Source organism: Leuresthes tenuis, unplaced genomic scaffold (genome assembly GCF_036924035.1).
Source record: "Leuresthes tenuis unplaced genomic scaffold, fLeuTen1.0.hap1 SCAF_10, whole genome shotgun sequence".
NCBI lineage: Eukaryota > Metazoa > Chordata > Actinopteri > Atheriniformes > Atherinopsidae > Leuresthes > Leuresthes tenuis.
The window spans coordinates 26,415,119-26,436,254 of record NW_027325364.1 but is presented as its reverse complement, the minus strand read 5'-3'; the positions used below and the strand labels follow the sequence as shown (position 1 = coordinate 26,436,254).

The following is a 21,136-nucleotide window of genomic DNA, read 5'->3' as shown; positions in this document are numbered from 1 at the left end:
AGCAGTTTTAATTTAGTTTGAGTGAAGGAATTCATTTTATAGCAAAATCCGAAATCGTGAAGAACTCATGAAAGTAAGCTTATTCTCGGATTCCTGAAACTTTAGATTTGCTCTTTCTTTTACTGCAAAGTACAACGTTGTTTTTTTTTTGTTTAAATCTTTCTAGACATGGTAAATATGAAGGACAAAGCAGTTTTAACATAGTTTGAGTGAAGGAATTCATTTTATAGATAAAATCCCAAGAGTCTGCTGAGAAAAGAGAGTGAATGCGAAGTAGACTTTAACACGGCTCTGGGAGCGAGCCGAGTGTGGGCTAACCGGGAGAATTGCTTGAAAGAAACGCGACACCGAATGAGCGGTCAGAACAAAGCCTCAATACGGTGTTCCCGTGGTGTTTTTGTTGCTGCCTTGTCGATTGCACAGGGGCAAGCGTTTCAACCAAGCAACGCTCACCATGGGGAAGGTGGCTATGGCAACTAGCCTGATGCCCTGCTCCCGCAGTGACGGATAATCGTACTCTGGTTTCTCTTCATAACATACAAGTCTTTCGCCTTTTACTAAAGACTTTCGTGGAGAGCAGCACTAATGAGTTGTTTCTATTTTTGGCAGGCTTTACCTTTGCGGGTGAAGCCCTTTCTGTCTGTGCAAAAGAAATCTTGTTACTGTGCAGAGTGACTTCTCTGAGTAGAGTCGCCTTACTTGTTGCGATTGTGCCGATGTTCGAAGCTGGAGTGCAAAGTTGTTGCTTGAATGGTGCTTGCTGGAGCATGCGGGAGTGCAAAGTTATACCATTTAAAAGGGCTGAAGAGTGCTCAGTGCAGCGGGTGGGTGGAGGTGCAACGTGACACTCTGGCCACCTATGGCCATAAAAAGAACACTGCTACAAGTGCGCATTGTGCCAGCAAGGGCCCTCGGACCTGAAACAGTGGACAGTTATCGCTTCTCGGCCTTTTGGCTAAGATCAAGTGTAGTATCTGTTCTTATCAGTTTAATGTGTCCTCTATACGAGGACTACATATTAAATGGATTTTTAAGAATAGGAGTTGAAAAAGAAGCTTGCTCCGTTCACTCCAAGCATCGACCCAGTACTGCAGTGCCGCTGGGAACGGTGCGCTCTTCTCTGCTCTTGTGAAAAAGCAAACAGCGGTGCAGGATGGAAGTTTCAGGGAGCCCAAGATGAAACTTTCTTTTAATCTGCTGAGAAAAGAGAGTGAATGCGAAGTAGACTTTAACACAGCTCTGGAAGCGAGCCGAGTGTGGGCTAACCGGGAGAATTGCTTGAAAGAAACGCGACACCGAGTGAGTGGTCAGATCAAAGCCTCAATACGGTGTTCCCGTGGTGTTTGTGGCTGCCTTGTCTTTTGCACAGAGTAAAAGACAAGGCAGCCATCGAATAGGGCCCGATTGTTCCTACTTGGTCAGCCGAGGAGCAAGGGGGGGGAGCAAGCGTCTCAACCAAGCAAATCTCACCAAGTAGGAACATTCGGGCCCTATTCGATTGCTGCAACACCTGAAAGAGATATTGATGCGAGACCCGATCAAAAGCTTTTTCAAAGTCTAAATTTAAGATGACAAGCCGGGTGTTTCTGTCTCTAGCGTAATCAATGATGTCTCGAATCAGTACGAGGCTGTCGGTGAGTTGTCTCTCTGAGATGGCACAAGCCTGGTCTGGGTGAATTACCTCCTCTAAAACAGAGGACATCCGTGTCGTTAAAACCTTGCTAAAAAGTTTACAGTCAAAGTTTAAAAGTGTGATGGGCCTCCAATTCTTTAGGTCAGTCTTATCATTTTTATCAGAAGTGAAGAAATAAATGAATGCCTATCAACAAATGTTGGATCTAAACTCTAGTGCTTCCTCTAAAATAATTTCCTTTCTCAATTTAGAAATGTGTGTGTGTAAGTCACAACACCCGTGACACCAAAACGGCTTTCTTTTCTCTACACTCTGCACTGTGAGCACACACACCAAATCAGAAAGGCTTTTTTCTCTCTTTTCTACATTATGGACTGTGGGGACACAAAACCGCTCTCTCTTTTTTTTTTTATCGTGTGCCAGGGCGTTGTCTCACGTATTAGATTGTGCTTAAGATACGAATGGGTTTTATCAGTCACATCAGAATCCATACATACTGATCCTCCCGTAATAAAATGGTCGGATCTTATCAAACACACTTTGTTTCTTGTGACAATCAAGTCAGCGAAACAGCGTATACACGTCAAGACACTGAATCAAGTTTGCCACAAGAACTCATAAGTTTGGCAGTATTGCTCTGCCGTCAGCAATCATACATCCATTTTATTTTCGTGAGACATGTGCAGGCACCTGTTCATCTACTGTTCTATCACTATGAATTAGTTTATCTATTATCAATAAGGATACTTCTACAACTACTCTATCAAAGTATGTCCGGACTTCTTACGTTGTCAGTTGCTATATATGAATAAGTGGGTAGCTACTGAGAAGCATTAAGCATGTCACACAGCCCAAACATATAACATTTCAGGACACACCACACAGTTAACAACCACAGTGAAGCGTGTCAAAGCCCAAACATGTAACATTCAACAGGACACTTACACAACACATTCAAATCAAACAGTCAGACAACATACAAGAACATATACCCCAGTCGGCATTGCTCCCTGCCTATTTTCCTACAGCTCACCATGTGTGCGCACACCTTTATTCACAAACTTTTCAACTTATACTCTTTTACCGAAGCTGCTACAGCTCGATTGGCCGAATACCGAATAATCCTAATTCGGTGAATTTGACATCTGCCTTACATGTAACAGATTAGCGGTTTAGCAGTTTTAATTTAGTTTGAGTGAAGGAATTCATTTTATAGCAAAATCCGAAATCGTGAAGAACTCATGAAAGTAAGCTTATTCTCGGATTCCTGAAACTTTAGATTTGCTATTTCTTTTACTGCAAAGTACAACGTTGGTTTTTTTGTTTAAATCTTTCAAGACATGGTAAATATGAAGGACAAAGCAGTTTTAACATAGTTTGAGTGAAGGAATTCATTTTATTGATAAAATCCCAAAAGTCTGCTGAGAAAAGAGAGTGAATGCGAAGTAGACTTTAACACGGCTCTGGGAGCGAGCCGAGTGCGGGCTAACCGGGAGAATTGCTTGAAAGAAACGCGACACCGAATGAGCGGTCAGAACAAAGCCTCAATACGGTTTTCCCGTGGTGTTTTTGTTGCTGCCTTGTCTTTTGCACAGAGTAAAAGACAAGGCAGCCATCGAATAGGGCCCGATTGTTCCTACTTGGTCAGCCGAGGAGCAAGGGGGGGGGGGGGGGGGGGCAAGCGTCTCAACCAAGCAAAGCTCACCATGGGGAAGGTGGCTATGCCAACTAGCCTGATGCCCTGCTCCCGCAGTGACGGATAATCGTACTCTGGTTTCTCTTCATAACGTACAAGTCTTTCGCCTTTTACTAAAGACTTCTGTGGAGAGCAGCACTAATGAGTTGTTTCTATTTTTGGCAGGCTTTACCTTTGCGGGTGAAGCCCTTTCTGTCTGTGCAAAAGAAATCTTGTTACTGTGCAGAGTGACTTCTCTGAGTAGAGTCGCCTTACTTGTTGCGACTGTGCCGATGTTCGAAGCTGGAGTGCAAAGTTGTTGCTTGAATGGTGCTTGCTGGAGCATGCGGGAGTGCAAAGTTATACCATTTAAAAGGGCTGAAGAGTGCTCAGTGCAGCAGGTGGGCGGAGGTGCAAAGTGACACTCTGACTCTGACAAAGTGACTACATATTAAATGGATTTTTAGCAATAGAGTTGAAAAAGTAGCTTGCTCCGTTCACTCCAAGCATTGACCCCGTACTGCAGTGCCGCTGGGAACGGTGCGCTCTTCTCTACTCTTGTGAAAAAGCAAACAGCGGTGCAGGATGCAAGTTTCAGGGAGCCCAAGATGAAACTTTCTTTTAGTCTGCTGAGAAAAGAGAGTGAATGCGAAGTAGACTTTAACACGGCTCTGGGAGCGAGTCGAGTGCGGGCTAACCGGGAGAATTGCTTGAAAGAAACGCCATACCAAATGAGCGGTCAGAACAAAGCCTCAATACGGTGTTCCCGTTGTGTTTTTGTTGCTGCCGCTGTTTGCTTTTTCACAAGAGCGCACCTGTTGAGGGGGGGCCTGGGGGGGCCTGGGTGATGGTGGTTCTCAGGCCCGGGCTGCTGCGACTGGTGTGACCGGGTGGTTTGTTTGTTTGTTTTTTGTTGTTGTTTGTTTGTTTTTGTAGAGGTCCTCCGGAGTGGGGTTGGGTTGAGTGGGGTGGGGCGGGATGGGTACCTTCTGGGGGTACAGTAGCTCCCAGAATATGGTCGCTGCAGGCCCCGAGCCTGGTGGACATCAGGCCCTCCTGTCCTGTGTTGGCTCCCTGGTAGCGGGGATGCCTATTGCAGCCAGTCCCTGGCTGCCCCCAGTGTATATCCCCATTCTCCCTTCTGGCTCCTGTACACAGCACACACTCACACATGAGTGTGTGTGTGAGTGTGTCCTGAAATGTTATATGTTTGGGCTCTGTGACATGCTTAATGCTTGTCAGTAGCTACCCACTTATTCATATATAGCAACTGACAACATAAGAAGTCTGGACATACTTTGATAGTAGTTGTAGAAGTATCCTTATTGATAATAGATAAACTAATTCATAGTGATAGAACAGTAGATGAACAGGTGCCTGCACATGTCTCACAAATAAAATGGGTGTATGATTGCTGACGGCAGAGCAATACTGCCAAACTTATGAGTTCTTGTGGCAAACTTGATTCAGTGTCTTGACGTGTATACGCTGTTTCGCTGACTTGATTGTCACAAGAAACAAAGTGTGTTTGATAAGATCCGACCATTTTATTACGGGAGGATCAGTATGTATGGATTCTGATGTGACTGATAAACCCATTCGTATCGTAAGCATAATCTAATACGTGAGACAACGCCCTGGCACACAATCAAAAAAAAAAGAGAGAGCGGTTTTGTGTCCCCACAGTCCATAATGTAGAAAAGAGAGAAAAAAGCCTTTCTGATTTGGTGTGTGTTCTCACAGTGCAGAGTGTAGAGAAAAGAGAGAAAAGAAAGCCGTTTTGGTGTCACGGGTGTTGTAACTTACACACACACATTTCTGAATTGAGAAAGGAAATTATTTTAGAGGAAGCACTAGAGTTTAGATCCCACATTTGTTGATAGGCATTCATTTATTTCTTCACTTCTGATGAAGTTTCAACAATAAACAACAAACTTTGTATTATGAGAAAGAACCAGACTCATTCTTCAGGAATCCGAAAATAAGCTCTATTTTACGAGTTATGCACGAATTCGGATTCTCCTATAAAACCTTAACTCTAACCAAGTTAAGACTGCTTTGTCCTTCATATTTATTCATGTCTAATCAAGTTTCAACGATAAACAACGTTGTACTTTGTACTTCTTCAGCAATAAGCATCTCTCGACATATGACGAAATACAGATTTTGCTATAAAATTAATTCCTTCTATCAGCCTGACTCAAAACTGTTTGTCCTCCTTATTTATCCACTTCAAATCAAGTTTCAACAATTAAAAAAATGTTGTAGTTTGAGAAAAAACAACTTAATCTTAAGCAATCAGTAGGGTAAGAAAGGGTAAGAAAAGGTGCAAATGCCAACCATACATCACTAAAAGGTGGAGCGGAAGTATTCGGCTGCAAGTAGGTGCGAATGCCTGACAATGTATGATCAAAAGAGGGAGCGGAGGTTTTCGGCTGCAAGGTCTGAATGTCCAACCATAATTTGTAAAAACCGGGGAAGAAAAGGCTCGAAAGCCCGACTATACACCATCAAAAGCGGGAGCGGAGGTGTTCGGCTGCAAGTAGGTGTGAATGTTCGACCATAATTTGTAAAAAGCGGGTAAGAAAAGGTTCGAATGCCCGACTATATATTAACCAAAGCAGGAGGAGAGGTCTTCGGATAAGAGTGGGTGAGAATTTACAACCATAATCTATAAAATGCGGTGAAAAAAAAGGTGTGAATACCCCATAGAACACTAAAAGGTAGAGCGGAAGTGTTCGGCTGCAAGAAGGTGTGAATGTCTGACCATAGTTTGTAAAAAGCGGGTAAGAAAAGGTTCGAATGCCCGAACATACACCATCAAAGGAGGGAGCGGAGGTGTTCCGCTGTAAGAAGGTGTGAATGTCCGACCATAGTTGGCAAAAAGCAGGTAAGAAAAGGTTAAAATACCCGATTGTACACAATCAATAGCGGGAGCAGAGTTGTTCCGCTACTAAAAGGTGTGAAAGTCCGACCATGGTTTGTAAAAAGCGGGTAAGAAAAGGTGCGAATGCCCGACAACGTATGATCAAAAGAGGGAGCGGAGGTTTTCGGCTGAAACAAGGTCTGAATGTCCATCCATATTTTGTAAAAATCTGGGAAGAAAAGGCTCGAAAGCCCGACTATACACCATCAACAGCTGGAGCGGAGATGTTCAGCTGCAAGAAGGTCTGAATGTCCATCAATAATTGCTAGAAAACATGGAAGAGAATTTTCGAATATCAAACCGCACATGATCATAAGCGGGAGAGGAGGTGTTCAAATGCAAGAAGGTGTGAATGTCCACCCATAATTACTGCAAAATGGGTAAGAAAAGGTACGAATGCCCAACCATACATGATCCTAACAGGGAGCGGAGGTGTTTGGCTGCGACAAGGTGTGTTTGTCCACCCATAATTAATGAAAAGCGGGCAACAAGTAGGTTTGAATACCCATCATCAAAAGCAGGAGTGGATGTGTTCGGCTACAAGTAGGTTTGAATGTCTGACCATAGTTTGTAAAAAGCGGGTAAGAAAAGGTTCGAATGCCCGAACATACACCATCAAAGGAGGGAGCGGAGGTGTTCCGCTGTAAGAAGGTGGGAATGTCCAACAGTAATTGGCAAAAAGCGGGTAAGAAAAGGTTAAAATACCCTATTGTACACAATCAATAGCGGGAGCAGAGTTGTTCCGCTACTAAAAGGTGTCAAAGTCCGACCATGAATTGAAAAAGCAGGTAAGAAAAGGTGCGAATGCCCGACAATGTATGATCAAAAGAGGGAGCGGAGGTTTTCAGCTGAAAGAAGGTCTGAATGTCCATCCATAATTTGTAAAAATCGGGGAAGAAAAGGCTCGAAAGCCCGACTATACACCATCAACAGCTGGAGCGGAGGTGTTCAGCTGCAAGAAGGTCTGAATGTCCATCAATAATTGCTAGAAAACATGGAAGAGAATTTTCGAATATCAAACCGCACATGATCATAAGCGGGAGAGGAGGTGTTAAAATGCAAAAAGGTGTGAATGTCCACCCATAATTACTGCAAAATGGGTAAGAAAAGGTACGAATGCCCAACCATACATCATCAAAAGCAGGAGTGGATGTGTTCGGCTACAAGAAGGTTTTAATGTCCAACCATAGTTTGTAAAAAGCGGGTAAGAAAAGGTTCGAATGCCCGAACATACACCATCAAAAGAGGGAGCGGAGGTGTTCCACTGTAAGAAGGTATGAATGTCTGACCATAGTTGGTAAAAACCGGGTAAGAAAAGGTGAAAATACCCGACTGTACACAATCAATAGCGGGAGCGGAGTTGTTCGGCTACTAAAAGGTGTGAAAGTCCGACCCTGGTTTGTAAAAAGCGGGTAAGAGAAGGTGCGAATGCCCGACAATGTATGATCAAAAGAGGGAGCGGAGGTTTTCGGCTGCAAGAAGGTCTGAATGTCCAACAATAATTTTGTAAAAACCGGGGAAGAAAAGGCTCGAAAGCCCGACTATACATCATCAAAAGCGGGAGCGGAGGTGTTCAGCTGCAAGAAGGTCTGAATGTCCATCAATAATTGCTAGAAAACATGAAAGAAAATTTTCGAATATCAAACCACACATCATCATAAGCGGGAGAGGAGGTGTTCAGCTGCAAGAAGGTGTGAATGTCCGACCATAGTTTGTAAAAAATGGGTAAGAAAAGGTGTGAATGCTCAACCATACATCATCAAAAGCAGGAGTGGATGTGTTCGGCTAAAAGAAGTTTTGAATGTCCGACCATAGTTCGTAAAATGCGGGTAAGAAAAGGTTCGAATGCCCGAACATACACCATCAAAAGAGGGAGCGGAGGTGTTCCGCTGTAAGACGGTGTGAATGTCCAACAATAGTTGGTAAAAAGCGGGTAAGAAAAGGTTAAAATACCCGACTGTACACAATCAATAGCGGGAGCGGAGTTGTTCGGCTACAAGAAGGTGTGAAAGTCCGACCATGGTTTGTAAAAAGCGGGTAAGAAAAGATTCGAATGCCCGAATATATACCATCAAAAGCGGAAGCGGAGGTGTTCGGCTGCAAGAAGGTGTGAACGTCCAACCAAAGTTTGTAAAAAGCAGTGAAGAAAAGTTTCGAATATCCAACCAAACATAATCAAAAGCGGGAGCAGAGCTGTTCGACTGCAAGTAGGTGTGAATGTCAGATCATAATTTGCAAAAAGCTGATGAGAAAGGGTGAGAATGCCCGACTATACACCATCAAATGCGGGAGCGGAAGTGTTCGGCTGTGAGTAGGTGTGAATGTCAAACCATAATTGCTGAAAAATGTGTTAGAAAAGACTAGAATGCCGGACCATACATCATCAAAAGCTGGAAAAGTGGTGTTCGGCTGCAAGTAGGTGTGAATGTCCAGCCATAATTACTCACAAACCGGTAAGAAAAGGTAGTATTGCCAGACCATACATTATCAAAACAGGGAGCGGAGGTGGTTCAGCTGCAAGGTGTGAATGTCTGACTAAAGTTTATAAAAAGCGGGTAAGACAAGGTGCGAATGCCTGACAATGTATGATCAAATGAGGGAGCGGAGGTTTTCGGCTGCAAGGTCTGAATGTACAACCATAATTTGTAAAAACCGGGGAAGAAAAGGCTCGAAAGCCCGACTATACACCATCAAAAGCGGGAGCGGAGGTGTTCGGCTGCAAGTAGGTGTGAATGTTCGACCATAATTTGTAAAAAGCGGGTAAGAAAAGGTTTGAATGCCCGACTATATATTAACAAAAGCAGGAGGAGAGGTCTTCGGATAAGAGTGGGTGAGAATTTCCAACCATAATCAATAAAATGCGGTGAAAAAAAAGGTGTGAATACCCCATAGAACACTAAAAGGTGGAGCAGAAGTGTTCGGCTGCAAGAAGGTGTGACTGTTCGACTATATTTGGTGAAAAGCAGGTGAAGCAAGGTCTGAATGCCCAACCTTACATCATCAAAAACGAGATCAGAGGTGTTTGGCTGCAAGAAGGCCATAGTTTGCCAAAAGCGGGTAAGCTGCGAATGACCGACTAAATATCAACAAAAGTGGGGGCGGAGGTCTTCGGATGCAAGTGGGTGTGAATATCCCACCATACAAGTATGGTGGAGAGGAAGCTGTGAATGGCCGACCATAGTAAAAAGCGGGTGAGAAAAGGTGCGAATGTCCAATCATACATGATCAAAACAGGGAGCGGAGGTGTTTGGCTGCGACAAGGTGTGTATGTCCACCCATAATTAATGAAAAGCGGGCAACAAGTAGGTTTGAATACCCATCATCAAAAGCAGGAGTGGATGTGTTCCGCTACAAGAAGGTTTGAATGTCTGACCATAGTTTGTAAAAAGCGGGTAAGAAAAGGTTCGAGTGCCCGAACATACACCATCAAAAGAGGGAGCGGAGGTGTTCCGCTGTAAGACGGTGTGAATGTCCAACAATAGTTGGTAAAAAGCGGGTAAGAAAAGGTTAAATTACCCGACTGTACACAATCAAAAGAGGGAGCGGAGTTGTTCAGCTAAGAGGTGTGAAAGTCCGACCTTGGTTTGTAAAAAGCGGGTATGAAAAGGTTCGTATGCCCGAATATACACCATCAAAAGCGGAAGCGGAGGTGTTCGGCTGCAAGATATTGTGAACGTCCGACCAAAGTTTGTAAAAAGCAGTTAAGAAAAGGTTTGAATATCTAACCAAACATAAGAATGAGTCTTTTCCGCTGTAGAATGCCCGACTATAGACCATCAAATGCGGGAGCGGAGGTGTTCGGCTCTGAGTAGGTGTGAATGTCCGACCATAATTGCTGAAGAATGTGTTAGAAAAGGTAAGAATGCTGGACCATACATCATCAAAAGCGGTAGAGATGGTGTTCAGCTGCAAGAAGGTGTGAATGTCCGACCATAGTTTGTAAAAAATGGGTAAGAAAAGGTGTGAATGCTCAACCATACATCATCAAAAGCAGGAGTGGATGTGTTCGGCTAAAAGAAGTTTTGAATGTCCGACCATAGTTCGTAAAATGCGGGTAAGAAAAGGTTCGAATGCCCGAACATACACCATCAAAAGAGGGAGCGGAGGTGTTCCGCTGTAAGACAGTGTGAATGTCCAACAATAGTTGGTAAAAAGCGGGTAAGAAAAGGTTAAAATACCCGACTGTACACAATCAATAGCGGGAGCGGAGTTGTTCGGCTACAAGAAGGTGTGAAAGTCCGACCATGGTTTGTAAAAAGCGGGTAAGAAAAGGTTCGAATGCCCGAATATATACCATCAAAAGCGGAAGCGGAGGTGTTCGGCTGCAAGAAGGTGTGAACGTCCAACCAAAGTTTGTAAAAAGCAGTGAAGAAAAGTTTCGAATATCCAACCAAACATAATCAAAAGCGGGAGCAGAGCTGTTCGACTGCAAGTAGGTGTGAATGTCAGATCATAATTTGCAAAAAGCTGATGAGAAAGGGTGAGAATGCCCGACTATACACCATCAAATGCGGGAGCGGAAGTGTTCGGCTGTGAGTAGGTGTGAATGTCAAACCATAATTGCTGAAAAATGTGTTAGAAAAGACTAGAATGCCGGACCATACATCATCAAAAGCTGGAAAAGTGGTGTTCGGCTGCAAGTAGGTGTGAATGTCCAGCCATAATTACTCACAAACCGGTAAGAAAAGGTAGTATTGCCAGACCATACATTATCAAAACAGGGAGCGGAGGTGGTTCAGCTGCAAGGTGTGAATGTCTGACTAAAGTTTATAAAAAGCGGGTAAGACAAGGTGCGAATGCCTGACAATGTATGATCAAATGAGGGAGCGGAGGTTTTCGGCTGCAAGGTCTGAATGTCCAACCATAATTTGTAAAAACCGGGGAAGAAAAGGCTCGAAAGCCCGACTATACACCATCAAAAGCGGGAGCGGAGGTGTTCGGCTGCAAGTAGGTGTGAATGTTCGACCATAATTTGTAAAAAGCGGGTAAGAAAAGGTTTGAATGCCCGACTATATATTAACAAAAGCAGGAGGAGAGGTCTTCGGATAAGAGTGGGTGAGAATTTCCAACCATAATCAATAAAATGCGGTGAAAAAAAAGGTGTGAATACCCCATAGAACACTAAAAGGTGGAGCAGAAGTGTTCGGCTGCAAGAAGGTGTGACTGTTCGACTATATTTGGTGAAAAGCAGGTGAAGCAAGGTCTGAATGCCCAACCTTACATCATCAAAAACGAGATCAGAGGTGTTTGGCTGCAAGAAGGCCATAGTTTGCCAAAAGCGGGTAAGCTGCGAATGACCGACTAAATATCAACAAAAGTGGGGGCGGAGGTCTTCGGATGCAAGTGGGTGTGAATATCCCACCATACAAGTATGGTGGAGAGGAAGCTGTGAATGGCCGACCATAGTAAAAAGCGGGTGAGAAAAGGTGCGAATGTCCAATCATACATGATCAAAACAGGGAGCGGAGGTGTTTGGCTGCGACAAGGTGTGTATGTCCACCCATAATTAATGAAAAGCGGGCAACAAGTAGGTTTGAATACCCATCATCAAAAGCAGGAGTGGATGTGTTCCGCTACAAGAAGGTTTGAATGTCTGACCATAGTTTGTAAAAAGCGGGTAAGAAAAGGTTCGAGTGCCCGAACATACACCATCAAAAGAGGGAGCGGAGGTGTTCCGCTGTAAGACGGTGTGAATGTCCAACAATAGTTGGTAAAAAGCGGGTAAGAAAAGGTTAAATTACCCGACTGTACACAATCAAAAGAGGGAGCGGAGTTGTTCAGCTAAGAGGTGTGAAAGTCCGACCTTGGTTTGTAAAAAGCGGGTATGAAAAGGTTCGTATGCCCGAATATACACCATCAAAAGCGGAAGCGGAGGTGTTCGGCTGCAAGATATTGTGAACGTCCGACCAAAGTTTGTAAAAAGCAGTTAAGAAAAGGTTCGAATATCTAACCAAACATAAGAATGAGTCTTTTCCGCTGTAGAATGCCCGACTATAGACCATCAAATGCGGGAGCGGAGGTGTTCGGCTCTGAGTAGGTGTGAATGTCCGACCATAATTGCTGAAGAATGTGTTAGAAAAGGTAAGAATGCTGGACCATACATCATCAAAAGCGGTAGAGATGGTGTTCGGCTGCAAAAAGGTGTGACTGTTCGACTAAAGTTTGTAAAAAGTGGGTAAGACAAAGTGCGAATGCCTGACAATGTATGATCAAAAGCGGGAGCGGAGGTGTTCAGCTGCAAGAAGGTCTACATGTCCATCAATAATTGCTAGAAAACATGAAAGAAACTTTTCGAAAATCAAACCGCACATGATCATAAGTGGGATAGGAGGTGTTCAGCTGCAAGGTGTGAATGTCCACCCATAAATCCTGAAAAATGGGCAAAAAAAAGGTGTGAATGCCCAACCATACATCATCAAAAGCAGGAGTGGAAGTGTTCAGCTACAAGAAGGTGTGAACGTCCAACCAAAATATGTAAAAAGAAGTTAAGAAAAGGTTCGAATATCCAACCAAACATAATCAAAAGCAGGAGCAGAGCTGTTCGACTGCAAGTAGGTGTGAATGTCAGATCATAATTTGCAAAAAGCTGATGAGAAAGGGTGAGAATGCCCGACTATACATCATCAAATGCGGGAGCGGAGTTGTTCGGCTGTGAGTAGGTGTGAATCTCCGACCATAATTGCTGAAAAATGTGTTAGAAAAGGTAAAAATGCCGGTCCATACATCATCAAAAGCGAGAGAGGTTGTGTTCGGCTGCAAGTAGGTGTGAATGTCCAGCCATAATTACTCACAAACGGGTAAGAAAAGGTAGTATTGCCAGACCATATATGATCAAAACAGGGAGCGGAGGTGGTTCAGCTGCAAGAAGGTTTGAATGTCAAACTAAAGTTCAAATATATTAACAAAAGCGAGAGGAGAGGTCTTCGGATGAAATTGGTTGAAAATTTCCAACCATAATGTATAAAATGCGGTGAAAAAAAAGGTGTGATAGAACACTAAAAGGTGGAGCGGAAGTGTTCGGTTGTAAGAAGGTGTGAATGTCCGACTATATTTGGTGAAAAGCAGGTGAAGCAAGGTCTGAATGCCCAACCTTACATCATCAAAAGCAAGATCAGAGTTGTTTGGCTGCAAGAAGGCCATAGTTTGCCAAAAGCGGGTAAGGTGCGAATGTCCGACTAAATATCAACAAAATTTGGGGCGGAGGTTTTCGGATGCAAGTGGGTGGGAATATCCCACCATACAAGTATGGTGGAGAGGAAGCTGTGAATAGCCGACCATAGTTTGGAAAAAGCGGGTAAGAAAAGGTTTGAATGCCCGAACATACACCATCAAAAGAGGGAGCGGAGGTGTTCCGCTGTACGAAGGTGTGAATGTCCGACCATACTTGGTAAAAAGCGGGTAAGAAAAGGTTAAAATACCCGACTGTACACAATCAATAGTGGGAGCGGATGTGTTCGGCTACAAGAAGGTGTGACAGTCCGACCATGGTTTGTAAAAAGCGGGTAAGAAAAGGTGCGAATGTCCGAAAATGTATGATCAAAAGAGAGAGCGGAGGTTTTCGGATACACGAAGGTTTGAATGTCCTACCATAGTTTGTAAATAGCGGGTAAGAAAAGGTTCGAATGCCCGACTATACACCATAAAAAGCGGGAGCGGAGGTGTTCCGCTGTAAGACGGTGTGAATGTCCGACCATAGTTGGTAAAAAGCGGGTAAGAAAAGGTTAAAATACCCGACTGTACACAATCAATAGCGGGAGCGGAAGTGTTCGGCTACAAGAAGGTGTGAAGAAGATGCAGTAGAAGAAGTTGAAATCCATCTACACATTGATAAATATGAAGGACAAAGCAGTTCCCACTTGCCCATAAGAAAATAAGCTTATTCTCGGATTCCTGATCCTTCAGTGTTGCTCTTTCTTCTACTGCAAAATACAGTGTTGTTCTTTGTTGAAGTCCATCTAGACATTGATAAATATGAAGGAAAAAGCAGTTTTAACTTGGTTTGAGTGAATGAATTCATTTTATACATAAAATCCGAAATCGTGCAGAACTCATGAAAATAAGCTTATTCTCGGATTCCTAAAACTTTTGATTGGCTCTTTCTTTTACTGCAAAGTACAACGTTGTTTTTTTGTTTAAATCTATCGAGACATTGATAAATATGAAGGTAAAAGCCGTTTTAACATAGTTTGAGTGAAGGAATTGATTTTATAGAAAAAAATCCCAAATCATGCAGAACTCCTCAAAAGGGGCGTATGGCTTAATCACAAGTGTGGTTCTTTCTCATTCAGGGTAGTATGAGGAAGTTTATGCTTGAAATATATGTAGAAATGGGTACATATGAAGGACAAAGCAGTGTTAACTTAGTTTGAGAGAAGGAATTCATTTTATACATAAAATCCCAAATCATGCAGAACGTATGAAAAGAAGCTTATTCTCGGATTCCTGATCCTTCAGTTTTGCTCTTTCTTCTACTGCAAAATACAATGTTGTTCTTTGTTTAAGTCGATCTAGACATTGATAAATATGAAGGAAAAAGCAGTTTTAACTTGGTTTGAGTGAATGAATTCATTTTATACATAAAATCCGAAATCGTGCAGAACTCATGAAAATAAGCTTATTCTCGGATTCCTAAAACTTTTGATTTGCTCTTTCTTTTATTGCAAAGTACAACGTTGTTTTTTTGCTTAAATCTATTGAGACATTGATAAATATGAAGGTAAAAGCCGTTTTAACATAGTTTGAGTGAAGGAATTAATTTTATAGATAAAATCCCAAATCATGCAGAACTCCTCAAAAGGGAGGTATGGCTTAATCACAAGTGTGGCTCTTTTTCATTCAGGGTAGTATGAGGAAGTTTATGCTTGAAATATATGTAGAAATGGGTACATATGAAGGACAAAGCAGTGTTAACTTAGTTTGAGAGAAGGAATTCATTTTATACATAAAATCCCAAATCATGCAGAACGTATGAAAAGAAGCTTATTCTCGGATTCCTGATCCTTCAGTTTTGCTCTTTCTTCTACTGCAAAATACAATGTTGTTCTTTGTTGAAGTCGATCTAGACATTGATAAATATGAAGGAAAAAGCAGTTTTAACTTGGTTTGAGTGAATGAATTCATTTTATACATAAAATCCGAAATCGTGCAGAACTCATGAAAATAAGCTTATTCTCGGATTCCTAAAACTTTTGATTTGCTCTTTCTTTTATTGCAAAGTACAACGTTGTTTTTTTGTTTAAATCTATTGAGACATTGATAAATATGAAGGTAAAAGCCGTTTTAACATAGTTTGAGTGAAGGAATTAATTTTATAGATAAAATCCCAAATCATGCAGAACTCCTCAAAAGGGAGGTATGGCTTAATCACAAGTGTGGCTCTTTCTCATTCAGGGTAGTATGAGGAAGTTTATGCTTGAAATATATGTAGAAATGGGTACATATGAAGGACAAAGCAGTGTTAACTTAGTTTGCGTGAAAAAATTAATTTTATACATAAAATCCGAAATCGTGCAGAACTCATGAAAATAAGCTTATTCTCGGATTCCTAAAACTTTTGATTTGCACTTTCTTTTACTGCAAAGTACAACGTTGTTTTTTGTTGAAATCTATCTAGACATTGATAAATACCAGCCGAAACTCTGCTGCCGCTTTTGATAATTTATGGTTGGGCATTCTTACCTTTTCTTACCCGCTTTTTACAAATTATGATCTTAGATTCACACCTACTTGCACTACTTACTACCTTCTCATCCACTTATGATCATGTGCGGTTGGGCTTTCGCACCTTTTCTTACCCATTTTTCAGTAATTATGGGTGGACATTCAGACCTTCTTGCAGCCGAAAACCTCCGCTCCTCTTTTGATCATACATTGTCGGGCATTCACACCTTGTCTTACCCGCTTTTTACAAACTTTAGTCGGACATTCAAACCTTCTTGCAGCTGAACCACCTCCGCTCCCTGTTTTGATCATATATGGTCTGGCAATAGTACTTTTTCTTACCCATTTGTGAGTAATTATGGCTGGACATTCACACCTTCTTGCAGCCGAACACAACCTCTCCCGCTTTTGATGATATATGGTCCGGCATTCTTACCTTTTCTAACACATTTTTCAGCAATTATGGTCGGACATTCACACCTACTCACAGACGAACACCTCCGCTCCCACATTTGATAGTGTATAGTCGGGCATTCTCACCCTTTCTCATCAGCTTTTTGCAAATTATGATCTGATATTCACACCTACTTGCAGTCGAACAGCTCTGCTCCCGCTTTTGATTATGTTTGGTTGGATATTCGAACATTTTCTTAATGCTTTTTACAAACTTTGGTCGGACGTTCACACCGTCTTGCAGCCGAACACCTCCGCTTCCGCTTTTGATGGTGTATAGTCGGGCATTCGAGCCTTTTCTTACCCACCTATTACTTACTATGGTTGGACATTCAAACCTTCTTGTAGCCGAACACATCCGCTCCTGCTTTTGATGATGTATGATTTGGCATTCGCACCTTTTCTTACCCATTTTTCAGTAATTATTGGTCGGACATTCAGACCTTCTTGCACCTGAACACCTCTGCTCCCGCTTTTGATGGTGTATAGTTGGGCTTTCGAGCCTTTTCTTCCCCGATTTTTACAAATTACGGTTGGACATTCAGACCTTGCAGCCGAAAACCTCCGCTCCCTGTTTTGATCATGTGTGGTCTGGAAATACTACCTTTTCTTCCCCCGTTTGTGAGTAATTATGGCTGGACATTCACATCTACTTGCAGCCGAAAAACAATCTCTCCCGCTTTTGATGATGTATTGTCCGGCATTCTAGTCTTTTCTATCACATTTTTCAGCAATTATGATCTGACATTCACACCTACTTGCAGTCGAACAGCTCTGCTCCCGCTTTTGATTATGTTCGGTTGGGTATTCAAACCTTTTCTTAACTGCTTTTTACAAACTTTGGTCGGACGTTCACACCTTCTTGCAGCCGAACACCCCCGCTTCCGCTTTTGATGGTATATATTCGGGTATTCGAACCTTCTCTTACCCGCTTTTTACAAACCATGGTTGGACTTTCATACCTTCTTGTAGCTGAACAACTCCACTCCTGCTTTTGATAATTTATGGTTGGACATTCGCATCTTTTCCTACCCATTTTTCAGTAATTATGGGTGGATATTCACATCTTCTTGCAGCTGAACACCTCCTCTCCCGCTAATGATTATGTAAGGTTTGATATTCGAAAATTTTCTTTCATGTTTTAAAGCAATTATTAATGGACATTCACACCTACTTGCAGCCGAACACCACCTCTCCCGCTTTTGATGATGTATGGACCGGCATTCTTACCTTTTCTAACACATTTTTCAGCAATTATGGTTGGAGAATCACACCTACTCACAGCCGAACAACTCCGCTACCGCATTTGATGGTGTATAGTCGGGCATTCTCACCCTTTTTCATCAGCTTTTTGCAAATTATTCTCTGACATTCACACCTACTTGCAGTCGAACAGCTCTGCTCCCGCTTTTGATTATGTTTGGTTACATATTCGAACCTTTTCTTAACTGCTTTTTTACAAACTTTGGTCGGACGTTCACACCTTCTTGCAGCCGAACACCTACGCTTCCGGTTTTGATAGTGTATATTCGGGCATACGAACCTTTTCTTACCCGCTTTTTACAAACCATGGTCGGACTTTCACACCTTCTCTTAGCTGAACAACTCCGCTCCCTCTTTTGATTGTGTACAGTCGGGTATTTTAACCTTTTCTTACCCGCTTTTTACCAACTATGATCGGACATTCACACCGTCTTACAGCGGAACACCTCCGCTCCCTCTTTTGATGGTGTATGTTCGGGCATTCGAACCTTTTCTTACCCGCTTTTTACAAACCAGGGTCGGACTTTCACACCTTTTAGTAGCCGAACAACTCCGCTCCCGCTATTGATTGTGTACAGTCGGGTATTTTAACCTTTTCTTACCCGCTTTTTACCAACTATGGTTGGACATTCACACTGTCTTACAGCGGAACACCTCCTCTCCCGCTTATGATCATGTACGGTTTGATATTCGAAAATTTACTTTCTTGTTTCAAAGCAATTATTGATGGACATTCAAACCTTCTTTTTGATGGTGTATAGTCGGGCTTTCGAGCCTTTTCTTCCCGGTTTTTACAAACCATGATCGGACTTTCACACCTTCTTGTAGCCGAACACATCCGCTCCCGCTATTGATTGTGTATAGTCGGGCATTCGAACCTTTTCTTACCCGCTTTTTACAAACTATGGTGGGACATTCAAACCTTCTTGTATCCGAAAACCTCCGCTCTCTCTTTTGATCATACATTGTTGGACATTCGCACCTTTTCTTACCCGCTTTTTACAAACCATGGTCGGACTTTCACACCTTCTTGTAGCCGAACACATCCGCTCCCGCTATTGATTGTGTACAGTCGGGTATTTTAACCTTTTCTTACCCGCTTTTTACCAACTATGGTCGGACATTCACACCTTCGTACAGCGGAACACCTCCGCTCCCTCTTTTGATGGTGTATGTTCGGGTATTCAAACCTTTTCTTACCCGCTTTTTCCAAACTATGGTCGGCTATTCACAGCTTCCTCTCCACCATACTTGTATGGTTGGATATTCACACCCACTTGCATCCGAAGACCTCTGCCCCAAATTTTGTTGATATTTAGTCGGACATTCGCACCTTACCCGCTTTTGGCAAACTATTGCCTTCTTGCAGCCAAACACCTCTGATCTCGCTTTTGATGATGTAAGGTTGGGCATTCAGACCTTGCTTCACCTGCTTTTCACCAAATATAGTCGGACATTCACACCTTCTTGCAGCCGAACACTTCCGCTCCACCTTTTAGTGTTCTATCACACCTTTTTTTCACCGCATTTTAGACATTATGGTCGGAAATTTTCAACCACTCTCATCCGAAGACCTCTCCTCCCGCTTTCTTTAATATATTTGAACTTTAGTCGGAGACATTCAAACCTTCTTGCAGCTGAACCACCTCCGCTCCCTGTTTTGATCATATATGGTCTGGCAATACTACCTTTTCTTACCCGTTTGTGAGTAATTATGGCTGGACATTCACACCTACTTGCAGCCGAACACAACCTCTCTCGCTTTTGATGATGTATGGACCGGCATTTTTACCTTTTCTAACACATTTTTCAGCAATTATGGTCGGAGATTCACACCTACTCACAGCCGAACAACTCCGCTCCCGCATTTGATGATGTATAGTCGGGCATTCTCACCCTTTCTCATCAGCTTTTTGCAAATTATGATCTGACATTCACACCTACTTGCAGTCGAAAAGCTCTGCTCCCGCTTTTGATTATGTTTGGTTGGATATTCGAACCTTTTCTTAACTGCTTTTTACATATTTTGGTTGGACGTTCACACCTTCTTGTAGCCGAACACTTCCACTCCTGCTTTTGATGATGTATGGTTGGGCATTCACACCTTTTTTTTGCCCAATTTTCAGGAATTATGGGTGGACATTCACACCTTGCAGTTGAACACCTCCTATCCCACTTATGATCATGTGCGGTTTGATTTTCGAAAAGTTTCTTTCATGTTTTTTAGCAATTATTGATGGACATGTAGACCTTCTTGCAGCTGAACACCTCCGCTCCCGCTTTTAATCATACATTGTCAGGCATTCGCACCTTGTCTTACCCACTTTTTACAAACTTTAGTCGAACAGTCACACCTACTTGCAGCCGAACACAACCTCTCTCGCTTTTGATGATGTATGGACCGGCATTCTTACCTTTTCTAACACATTTTTCAGCAATTATGGTCGGAGATTCACACCTACTCACAGCCGAACACCTCCGCTCCCGCATTTGATGGTGTATAGTCGGGCATTCTCACCCTTTCTCATCAGCTTTTTGCAAATTATGATCTGACATTCACACCTACTTGCAGTCGAACAGCTCTGCTCCCGCTTTTGATTATGTTTGGTTGGATATTCGAACCTTTTCTTAACTGCTTTTTACAAACTTTGGTTGGACGTTCACACCTTCTTGTAGCCGAACACATGCACTCCTTCTTTTGATGATGTATGGTTGGGCATTCGCACCTTTTTTTTACCCATTTTTCAGGTATTATGGGTGGACATTCACACCTTCTTGCAGCTGAACACCTCCTCTCCCACTTATGATCATGTGTGGTTTGATTTTCGAAAATTTTCTTTCATGTTTTCTAGCAATTATTGATGGACATTTAGACCTTCTTGCAGCTGAACACCACCTCTCCCGATTTTGATGATGTATGGACCGGCATTTTTACCTTTTCTAACACATTTTTCAGCAATTATGGTCGGAGATTCACACCTACTCACAGCCGAACAACTCCGCTCCCGCATTTGATGATGTATAGTCGGGCATTCTCACCCTTTCTCATCAGCTTTTTGCAAATTATGATCTGACATTCACAACTACTTCCAGTTGAACAGCTCTGCTCCCGCTTTTGATTATGTTTGGTTAGATATTCGAACCTTTTCTTAACTGCTTTTTACAAACTTTGGTCGGACGTTCACACCTTCTTGCAGCCGAACACCTACGCTTCCGGTTTTGATAGTGTATATTCGGGCATACGAACCTTTTCTTACCCGCTTTTTACAAACCAAGGTCGGACTTTCACACCTTCTCTTAGCTGAACAACTCCGCTCCCTCTTTTGATTGTGTACAGTCGGGTAATTTAACCTTTTCTTACCCGCTTTTTACCATCTATGGTCGGACATTCACACCGTCTTACAGCGGAACACCTCCGCTCCCTCTTTTGATGATGTATGGTTAGGCATTTGCACCTTTTCTTACCCATTTTTCAGTAATTATGGGTAGACATTCACACCTTCTTGCAGCTGAACACCTCCTCTCC

General features: G+C 42.7%; 3 non-coding genes across 3 annotated transcripts; all 3 read left to right on the top strand.

Annotated features, from left to right (window-relative positions):
* The first annotated feature begins 513 nt into the window (after nucleotides 1–513).
* Nucleotides 514–627, top strand: LOC140317327 (U5 spliceosomal RNA). Its single transcript, XR_011917650.1, has one exon. It is a non-coding gene; the product is annotated as a U5 spliceosomal RNA (small nuclear RNA).
* Nucleotides 628–935: 308 nt separating this feature from the next.
* On the top strand, nucleotides 936–1,119 carry LOC140317087 (U2 spliceosomal RNA). Its single transcript, XR_011917434.1, has one exon. It is a non-coding gene; the product is annotated as a U2 spliceosomal RNA (small nuclear RNA).
* Nucleotides 1,120–3,398: 2,279 nt separating this feature from the next.
* On the top strand, nucleotides 3,399–3,512 carry LOC140317207 (U5 spliceosomal RNA). Its single transcript, XR_011917540.1, has one exon. It is a non-coding gene; the product is annotated as a U5 spliceosomal RNA (small nuclear RNA).
* The last annotated feature ends 17,624 nt before the right edge of the window (nucleotides 3,513–21,136 follow it).